Genomic DNA, 10125 nt, shown 5'->3' on the forward strand with positions numbered 1-10125 from the left:
AGACCAGCAAACAAATCCCCAGCGGGCCCTGGGGGGGGGGGACTTCCCACAGGGCGACAACGGCAAGGGATGGGAAGCTGGACCCGCGGTCGCCACGGGGGTGGCGGCTGCTGCTGCTGTGCCGCAGGGCACGAGACTGGTGCACCTTTGCTTTCTGCCCTGCTCCTCCGGCTGCCCGCCCCAGAGAGACAGATGGGAAGGAGAAGCCGGCGGGGCCTGAGGAGGGCCAGGCGGATGGCAGACGGGCGCCAGTCACTGGCCCTTAGGCAGGCAGGTGAGCAGGCCTTGAGCCCTTCGCCTCCCCGCCCGCCTGTCCCAGAGCTACCTGCGGAGGAGGAGGAGGAGCGCCAGGCATTTAACACACGGGATTTCGTGCTTGGGGGCACTGATAGGCCTGGCAGCGCAGCTGCAGCAGCCCCACGAACTGGCTCCCTCCCTGCCTGCCAGGGGCCCCGCTGGGCCCAGGCAGCGCTCCCCTTGGCCCCCTTCCCCTGAATCCGCCCGTTGCCAGTCTCCAACCTTCTTGCCCCAGCCGGGCTGCTGGCGACAAGAGGCTGCCCGCCCGTGGGAGTCTGGCACAAACTGCAGGAGCAGGAGGGAGGGGGTGCGTGAGGCGTGGGAAGGGGCGTGCTGTGGAGCAGGGGCGCTCAGAAAGCCATGCTGGGGGCAGCCGGGTGGCGGCAGCAGGGGCCTTGCTGCGCCCCTGGGAGATCTGTGCCCTAGGCCGTCGCCCTAGTTCGCCTAGTGATAGTGAGAACAGCATTGGCTCTCCAGGGTCTCAGGTGGAGGCCTTTCACATCATCTGTTACATGATCCTTTTAACTGGAGATGCCGGGGATTGAACCTAGGATGTTCTGCTGCTGAGCCACACCCCCTCCCCATAACATTCTGCATAAATCAGTGGTGACTGTGGATTGATACATATCCCCACCAACCATGCATGGACACATGAAGATGCTTTAGAGTGAGTCAGCTCATTGGTCCATCAAGGCCAGTATTGTCTACTCAGACCAGCAGTGGCTCTCCCAGGTCTCAGGTAGAGGTCTTTCATGTCACCTACGACCTCAGCCTTTAAACTGGAGGTGCCAGGGGTTGAACCCGGGACCTTCTGTGTATAAAACAGAGGGGCTGCCATAACTTGGCTGCAATCTGATGGTACTTGGCACACACAGCTCATGGGGGAGGCGACAGAGATCCTTTGCGTAAACTCTGCTTCATTCATGGTTCTAGGAATTTAAGCCTTAAGTGCCATCCTCATTTATGGCACCCCCTCCTCCCCACCTGCAAATATAACCAGGGACAAGATACATTTAAGACCTCACCTATGAGTTTATGATTTCTTTTACAGTCTAAAACGGCTGAAATCTTGCACTCTGTTCTGCCGCTTCACAGGCTCACTTAACCAGTGGGTTTTAAGCAGCCAGCTATATATGCCTAGACTGTCCGTCGTACGCCTGCTCTCAGTGCAGAGCTATGAGATTTGAGGGCATTCTGAGTGTGCTGTTTAAAACCACAAGTTATTTACCAATTGAAGCAGCTCGAAGCAAAAGGCAGCGTGGGGATTTTTCCTAGATCACTGGCGCCCTCTGGGGTACTAGCCGCTTACAGGCTGTTTTAATAGGGGAGAACAGGAACTGAAAGCCCAGAGAAGTCTTGTGGACTGCAAGGCTGGAGGTTCCAAAACAAACCAGGCTTCTTGGTCTACCCATCAGCAATGTTCCCTCTAAGCCGTGGAGTCCTGTGAGCAAAAATTCTACTTTGTGAGTTACTGGCATTAAAGCTGTGAGCGAGCGATTTGGCTGCTGCATCAATTAGCTTGCTCTGGAGCCCTCCTTCCTGAGCGAAGACAAAAATGTGTGAGCCGGAGGCTAAAAAACGGTGAGCTAGCTCACACTAACTCAGCTTAGAGGGAACACTGCCCATCAGTAGGGATGCCAACCTCCAGGTCATCTGCAGACTACAGAGATCAGTTTCCCTGAAGAAAATGGATGCTTTGGAGGGTGGACTTGAAGGCATTGTGGTCCACTGAGGTCCCCCGTCCTCTCCAGGCTCCATCCCCAAATCTCCAGGAGTTTCCCAGCCTGGATCCGGCAACCCTGCCTCCATCACCCACTGGTGGCCAGGGGGGACCTGGCAACCCTACGCTGTCAGCCAGAACTGTCAGCAGCAGAACAGTGGCTTCATCAGTCCTTTGCAAACTGAGCGCCTCCAATTCTTTCTTTCTTTAATTCATTTAGACCCCCATCTGTCTCCCCAATGGAGATCCAAAGTGGCTTACATCCTTCTCCTCTCCTCTTTATCCTCACAACAACTCTGTGAGGTAGGTTAGGTGGAGAGAGTGTGACTGGCCCAGCAAGCTCCCATAGCATTTGAACCCGGGACTTCCAGATACTACTCTTAACCACTACACCACACTGGTCACAGGACCCCAACCTAAAAAGAAATACATGTGAGCTGAAAACTCACATGGCTGCAAGCCAGAATTTAGTGATCACTTTAAAATTTGCATTTAAGTAAATGCATTTATTCAGATATCCCCCCCCCTTGCGGGGATCCAGAACCAAATCCAACACTATTCTCTCCTCTCCATTCCATCCTATGAGACAGAGGAGACTGAGAAAGAGGGACTGGCACTTTAAAATTTGCATTTAAGTAAATGCATTTATTCAGATATCCCCCCCGAAAAAACAGGGATCCAGAACCAATTCCAACAGTATTCTCTCGTCTGCATTCCATCCTATGAGACAGAGGAGACTGAGAAAGAGGGACTGGCCCAAGGTCACCCAGCAAGCTTCAGCGGCAGAGAACATAATTTGAACCTGCGTCTACCAGCTCCTAGTCCAACACTGCAACCACTGCATCACAAATACTCACATTAAGAAAATGTCCAGTCTCGCTGCCCGTAGGTGAACAGCTCTGCACACGGGATTGTTAAACTTGTTCCAGCAGCACACACTTTCCTGCTCTAGAACTAACCTATAAACAGAGCAAAACCCTTCTCAAAAGAATATGCCCAGTATTCTCTGACTGACCTACATCCTCTTACATTTCTCCAGGCACAGTGCCAAGTGACATTAAAACCAGAGATTCCCCCTTCATGCAGTGTATGCCGTATCAGAAATGCAATTCAAACAAGATACAAACAGGGGTCACAGTGTGCAGGCACATGCCAACAAACAAGAAACCACTGTGATCAATGCCAATGACACATTTAATAAATTTTACAATGAAACAGAATCCAACTTATTCATTATCTCAATTTTACATTAAAACAGAGTCCAACTCATTCATTTTCTCAACAGAGTCCAGCATTTTCCTCTCTTTACTCGATGAGTACACCGGTTTTTACACTCATTTCAAAGGTCTTCCTCAAGAGCAATTTTATAAAGTTCTTATAGAGTTGGAAGGTGTTTTCTTCAATGAATTATCAGTTCCATTGCATTTCTTGGATAGGAGCAAGCCAATAATTGAAATATCTATTAGTAGCAGCCAGTTTTAATGTAAAATTGAGATAATGAATAAGTTGGACGCTGTTTCAATGTAAAATTTATTAAATGTGTCATTGGCATTGATCACAGTGGTATCAGAAATGCAGCCACCTATGGACATCAGAAGCTGTCTTTTGGACCAAGCTCAAACATCCACCCATCTAGCTCAGTGCTGTCTCCTCTGGCCAGCAGCAGCAGCTCCTCCTCAGGTGGAAAGAGTCTCTCTCAGCATCTGCTGCCCTGCGCTGCCAGGGACTGGCTCTTCTCCCACTGAGCCACAGCCTCTCCCAATACAACATGGGGCTGAAATATTCTTACTAATTATCCCAGATAACCTGACCATTTACACAAATCATAGTGAAATGAGATTTAATCTTTATTGCTTCCCCATGGATTGCTGACATGGAAGATGACTGATATACAGGATTTTAAGAGGCCTTGTTGGCACAGCCAGAGCAGTTGGGACCCATGGTCCATCTAGGGCTGGCAAACCTTTTAGCAGCTTCCACAGAAAGGAGTTGTCAAAATGTGATCCTGGAATCAGCGAGGTTCCTCAAAAGCTTGTCAGGGCTTCCTCAGAAAGGCAACTGGTTGCAGCAGACAAGATGTCTAAAGGACTTCTTGCTGTCATTGCTAAGTTTGCTCTTGAAATGCATAGCTGCGGGAGAGGAAAGGGCTGGGAATCTTCAGAAGTGTGCTTTTAGTTGACGTGAGTCCAGCACGTTCAGGCGGAGCCGTGAACAAACTAAGGACATATCCCAGAATCCTCTGCAAAGTGCTCCCCAGCGGATGAACTAATAAGGAAACAGTTCCCCCGACAGCAGGGGAGTTTGAAATGTGCTACTTGAGACTGCAATCCTCCTTCTTTAAAATCAATGGGTCCTAGCAGAATGACACACCAGCAGAGAGAACTCTAGGCTGCCTTGAATCTAATGCTCACAGATCCCCTCAGAGAACACACCGTGTTTCTAGTTAGTATCACTTTACATTCCAAGATAGGTCAAGACTTGCTCTTTTCCACTTTACATTTAGTTAATGTCCTGGCAGACAGAGGAGAGAACTCAGAGCAGTGAGGGGGTCTACTTTGGTAGGGAAAAGACATTTTATAAGCTACTGACCGAAATGGCCATGACACTTGGGGCCAGTCTCTCTCTTTCAGCCTAACCTCCCTCAAAGGCTTGTTGTGAAGATAACATGGAAGAAGAGAGAACCACAAAGGCTGCTCTGAGCGCCTTACAGGAAGGGGCAAAATAAAAAAGATGCACTTGGTGTGGCTTAGGTAACTTTAATTTACAGACCACAAGATAAAAGCAGTGCTTCTGAATTTGGTATATTTAATAGTTACTTTACAACCTTTGGGTCAAGTAAGAGGCGTAAAAAGAATTAAACTGGGAGTCTGAACTGTTGCTCACAGAGAGTTTGAACTGGAGTCTGAACTCGAGTCTGAACCGTTGCTCACGTCTCCAACTCCATTCTTAGCCCAGTTTATATTTCAGGAGACAGCTCCCCTAACTGGACAGTGAGTGCAAACGCTAACATGGTAGGAGTCATCCCCGTGGTGGCTACTCCTCTTAGAGCCGCTTGCTTCACCCTCGATCCAGATCCTAGTGAACACCAGACAGCTGAGGCTGACCAGAAGGGTTTCCTTCGATCAGCGTAAAACAGCCACCATCTTATCTCATTCAATAGCGTCAGAGCTGTTTGCCGGGAGGGTGTTATTAAGAGAAGGGAAGGCGGAGGTACTGACACACACACAGCATCGGCCGCCTCCCCCCCCCCTCCCTTTGCCATTTTATTACAGGTATAAAACCGAGGTTCGACGGAGCACAAGAACCTGTCCCGCCATCCTGGCCACCACGTCCCTCCCAGATAGGACCAGGGACATTTTGTTATCACCAAAGTGAGGACACAAGGGGGGGGGGGAGGCCCAGTTTTGGGTTGCTTGCCATTGTGGGGCAGGTAGGATTTCAACAAGTTTGTTCAGATCCTCTATATTAGGGAAAGCGGCGATGGTAGAAGGGGGTGGAAGCTTCACCTGATGCATTTCTGCCTGCCACACAGAAGTCCTGCGGGAAAGGAGGGCAGGTAGCATTTTCTAAACAGGGAACGCCTTCTGATTTCCTCTTACGCAGAGATTCCCCCCCCCATTCCCACCCCCAGACGGCAAACACGGACCCCTGCTGCTCCCTGCAAGCGACACCCCCACCTCCGCCTTCCCTCCAAGGCTCCTCCACCCAGCTCTGAAATCCGACCTTGGCCCCGAAGAGGCCACAGCAGCCGCGCTTCCCTTGGCGCCTCCCGGGTCGGTGGCAGCTCCAGACTCCGCTTTCTCCGAGCAGGCCCCGCTTGGCCCAAAGAGACTCACACAACGCGAACCCTCTCAGCACCTCTCACTTCCGGCTCTCAGTTGCAGTGTGCGCAGACGCTGCCACGCGAGTGGCGGTAGCACCTCGGGAATCTAGAGGCCGGATTCTTTTCCTTTCGTCGCCCTGCTTTGAGCGCATCGCGTCACTCCGGATTTGCAGCGCAGGAGAAGCGCTCGTGAGGCGGCTGGTTGATGTTTCGCTCTCGTTTGCGATACGGAGAGGAGGCGCACTGATTTATTCATTGATAGAGGTTGCGCTCTTAGGGTTACTATTTGCCTCGAAAAGAAATCCCTTGTCCCTTTAAGGAAGCCTTAATGGCCTGTTCCTTCTGTGCTGCCATTGCGGGCAGAAAATGAAGCATGTTTACAAAATCATCACAAAAGGAGAAGACCGACTGAAGGTTATTCTGTTGGCAGCGAGATCTAGCCTAGAGGGAGCGAGCGCTCTGCTAGGAAGTTGAAAGCAAGCGGGGACTAGGGAGCTGTGATTTCTCCGGAAACCCAGATTATTGTTGCCAAAGAACAGGAGTTGATCGTATATCCAGCTTCTGCGTTCCAAACATCTACTCTGCCTGGGGTGGGGGGCAATGTTCCCTCTAAGCTGAGTTAGTGTGAGCTAGCTCACAGAATTTTAGCCTCCAGCTCACAGATTTTTGTCTTAGCTCAGGGAGCATGGCTCCAGAGCAAGCTAATTTATGCAGTAGCCGAATCATTCGCTCACAACTTTAATGCCAGCAGCTCACAAAGTAGAAATTTTGCTCACAAGACTCCACAGCTTAGAGGGAACATTGGTGTGTGAGTGAAAATATTTGTGTTAATAAGTTTTGAGACACTTATTTCTTTCTTCATAACAAAAGCCCATGTCTCTTCCACCCCTGCCTTTCTTCTCACTGCGCCCTTGTCGAATTGCTGTTGAAATTAAATTGTGGGGCTTCGTTTGGGATTCGGAGGGGGGGGGCGGGGAGAAAAGACGGCAGAGCTTAGAAAGGGCTAAGGTTGCCAGCTTTGTGAGCTACTGACATTAAAGTTGTGAGTGAGCGATTTGGCTACTGCATAAATTAGTTTGCTCTGGAGCCATCCTTTCTGAGCTGAGACAAAAATGTGTGAGCCGGAGGCTAAAAAACTGTAAGCTAGCTCACACTAACTCGGTTTAGAGGGAACACTGGTTACAGCTGATCTTCAGAAATTAGAGGTCAGGTCCCCTGGAGAAAATGTCCGCTTTGGCAGGTGGCCTCCCTAAACTCCATCCTCCTCAGGCCCCACCCCCAAAATCTCCAGGTCTTTACCGACCCAGAGCTCATAACCCTAGAAAGGACTAACCCCGCAAAGAGAAAACGAAAACTGCAAACTTTATCTAGCTTGCTTTCGGTGGGCGGTGAAGGCATGATGGTTTTCCAGACATGCAATCAAAAGGCGCCCACTACCTTTTTGGGGTTTTACACTGAAGTTGCCCCGCAAGATGATGACTCCAGAAACTTCAATCTAGAACCTGTGTTTTGTTTTGTTTGCGAAATCGTACCTTTGTAGCTCCGTAGGGCTCTTTGTGTCCCCGTGCTCACGGAATGGAAGAGCGCAAACGAGCCTTGGAAGAGTCGCTTTCCGGCAGAGCCTTGCGAGTTAGCGCCACTTGGTGGCCGGCGGATGAAGCAGCAGCTCGATGCTGCGTTAAATGGTATGGAGGAAGGACGTGTTCTTCTTCGTTTAAATCAAAGGTGGCAGACGGTCGAGCTTGCTTTTTTGACCCTGTGACTTGTCAGATTTGTGCGGGTGAGTTGGTGGACAGAATTTTCGAAGAAAAGTCAGCAGCATTTTTTCACTTCGTTTACATTGCCAGCAGTCGGGTTACCAATCTCCAGGTGGAGCCTGGAGATCTCCCACTATTATAGCTAATCTCCGGACAATAGCGATCAGTTCCCATGAAGAACTTTGGTACTTTGGAGATATACTCGATGGCATTATACCCCTTGAGATATCTTCTGCCCAAACCCTGCCCCCCCAGGCTCCAACCCATTGTGCACTGGGTCACCAAGTTGCTACATTCAGCCCCAGTCACCTATTTCACATATTTTTTGTAGAAACTGCAGAGTGAACATGTGTGAGTTCTTAGTAGTCACTTTCCTTGCGCAAGGTGGGTCGTGGTAAAGCAGTACAGCAGCTGCAGGTGTAATTTCCTCAACATTCATACTTATATTGTACAAAACAGATCTTATGACCCATTGAATTGTTGTCTAGGCAGTAACTGATATAAATAAGATGCAAGACTGATGGTTTCCAACGTGGTATCATGAGCCAATTTAACAAGATAGTCACTCTGGGAAGATTTTTGCAAGCCTTTCCTATTTTGCACCTTTCTCTTTAGATTTTTGGCCTAAAATTATTAGTTTCTACCACATTATGAATCAGCTAAATCACAGATCATATTCAAACAGTCTCAGAAAGAGGGGGCAGAAAAAGACTGAAAAAGACCCCTGCCTGAGAACCTGTGTCAGTTTTTGGTAAGACGGGATCTAGTCTGATGCAGTCTAAGGCAGTGACATCAAGGCTGCAATGGATGAAGATGCAAAAGAAAGAAAAATCTCTGAAAATGTCAATGATTTAATGCTTCTTTTAGATAAGGAAAATGCTGTTGTTACAAGACTAGGCAGATTGCTGTGTCTATATGCTTACATGTTTTATTTTCAGTCCCTTTCCTGATAATGCCGTGCCCAGTGTTAACATTTTCATCAAGCTATCCAGCATAACTCCAAGATTTCTTTTCTTCTCAATTTCTACCAGTTTGGTCCCCATCAGCATGCTTTTAAATTCAGATTTTGTGTGCATCACTTTACACTTGTCTATATTGACTCCACTTGTCACAGTGTTGCCTACTCACCCAACTTAGAGAACTCCTTCTCACAATATGCCTTGGTTTTTACAAGTGTGAAGAATTTGGTGTCATCTGCAAATCTGGCCACCACACTACTCATCCTAACTTCTAGATCAGTTATGAAAAAAATTCTAACCCACGGCCCCAACACTGTTCCTTGTGGGCCCCCCTCGGCTCACCCCCATCTATTGCTGAAACTGTCTATTTATTCCTACTCTTTGCTTCCTGCATTTTAATCGATCTTTGTTGGATATTTAGCAGAGTAAAGGAAGTGCAGTGGAATAATGCAGCAGAGCCACGTGTGCATTTAAATTCTAAGAAAAAGTTTACTTTAAAATTAGGGAAAGGATTACATGGAAAGAAAGCAGCAACAGTCTGACTAACTCCTCTTTCTAGTTCTGATCTACTCCATCTTGTTTTTTTGTTCCCTCATTAAAAATAAAACTTCCCCCTTTTTGGTGGGAAGAGGCCACTCCATACCTAATTAGTTATTTATTATTATTACTAGGAATAAGACTCATTGTGGAAATAAATACAATGAGCTCTAGAAAGAGGCTCTGGGAGAGTGCATCAGCCTTGGGCACTCAGCGTCAATTTGCTGAGGCAACCTCAGCAGGGTATAATGACACAGAGTCCACCATTTTCTCCAGAGGAACTGATCTCTGCTACCTGAGGAGTTGTAATTTTGAGTGATCGCCACCCCTCCCCTGGAGATTGGCAACAGTGGTTCCCCAGGAGGAAATGGTTGGTTTGGAGGGTGGAGTCTATGGCATTGTACCTGTCTGAGGTCCCTCCCCTCCTCAAACCCCACCCTCTCCAGGCTCCACCCCTCAAGTCTCCAGGAATTTCCCAATATGGAGTTGACAACTCTCTCCTTCCCAGCCATGCATCGACCTGCCGTTATCTGCCCCTCACTCTTCAGCTTTCCGTCTCCCTCACACACACCTGCAGCCTGTACCGTGCTCTGAGGCACTGACTGCTGCATCACATTGGCTGTCATAGGAGGGCCATCTCAGCAGAGTATAAGAACACGAAGTTCACCATTTTCTGCAGGGGAACTGATCTCTGCCATCTGGAGAGCAGTTGTAATTATGAGTGATCTCCAGCCATCCCCTGGAGATTGGCAACAACAGTTCCCCAGAAGGAAAAGTACACAGCAATCTGCCTAGTCTTGCACAGCCAATGGGAGAGCTGGAAAGTGCCACCCCACTACTCAATGATATATAAGGAGAAATTGTGTTTATGAATCGCCCAATCCCTGCCATCGCAGGGCTCTGGGCAATGTACAGTATCCATTAAATAGAAACTAGATAAAACCAATTAAAACATTAATAAAACATTCCCAGAATCAGATGGCGAATAAATAGTCAATCCCAATTCCAACTGCCGGCTACTTCAGTGGGCAG

The 10125-nt window shown here is 48.6% G+C and overlaps 1 protein-coding gene across 3 annotated transcripts in view; it reads right to left on the minus strand.

The window, feature by feature from the left end:
- Positions 1 to 7424, minus strand: part of ANKRD46 (ankyrin repeat domain 46) — a 19781-nt gene extending 12357 nt beyond the window's left edge. The window contains exons 1-2 of one of the 3 annotated variants that reach the window (XM_015428247.1): positions 5741 to 5868; positions 2875 to 2976 (exon numbers count right to left, since the gene is read on the minus strand). The gene's annotated coding sequence lies outside the window, so the exon portion shown is untranslated. Of the gene's footprint in view, positions 1 to 2874; positions 2977 to 5740; positions 5869 to 7372 lie in introns of those variants that run through there. The other 2 variants (XM_015428249.1, XM_015428248.1) reach the window with 2 other exon arrangements.
- Between the last annotated feature and the right edge of the window lie 2701 nt (positions 7425 to 10125).

This window comes from Gekko japonicus, unplaced genomic scaffold, assembly GCF_001447785.1.
Source record: "Gekko japonicus isolate JY-2015 unplaced genomic scaffold, Gekko_japonicus_V1.1 scaffold2010, whole genome shotgun sequence".
Taxonomy (NCBI): Eukaryota; Metazoa; Chordata; class Lepidosauria; order Squamata; family Gekkonidae; genus Gekko; species Gekko japonicus.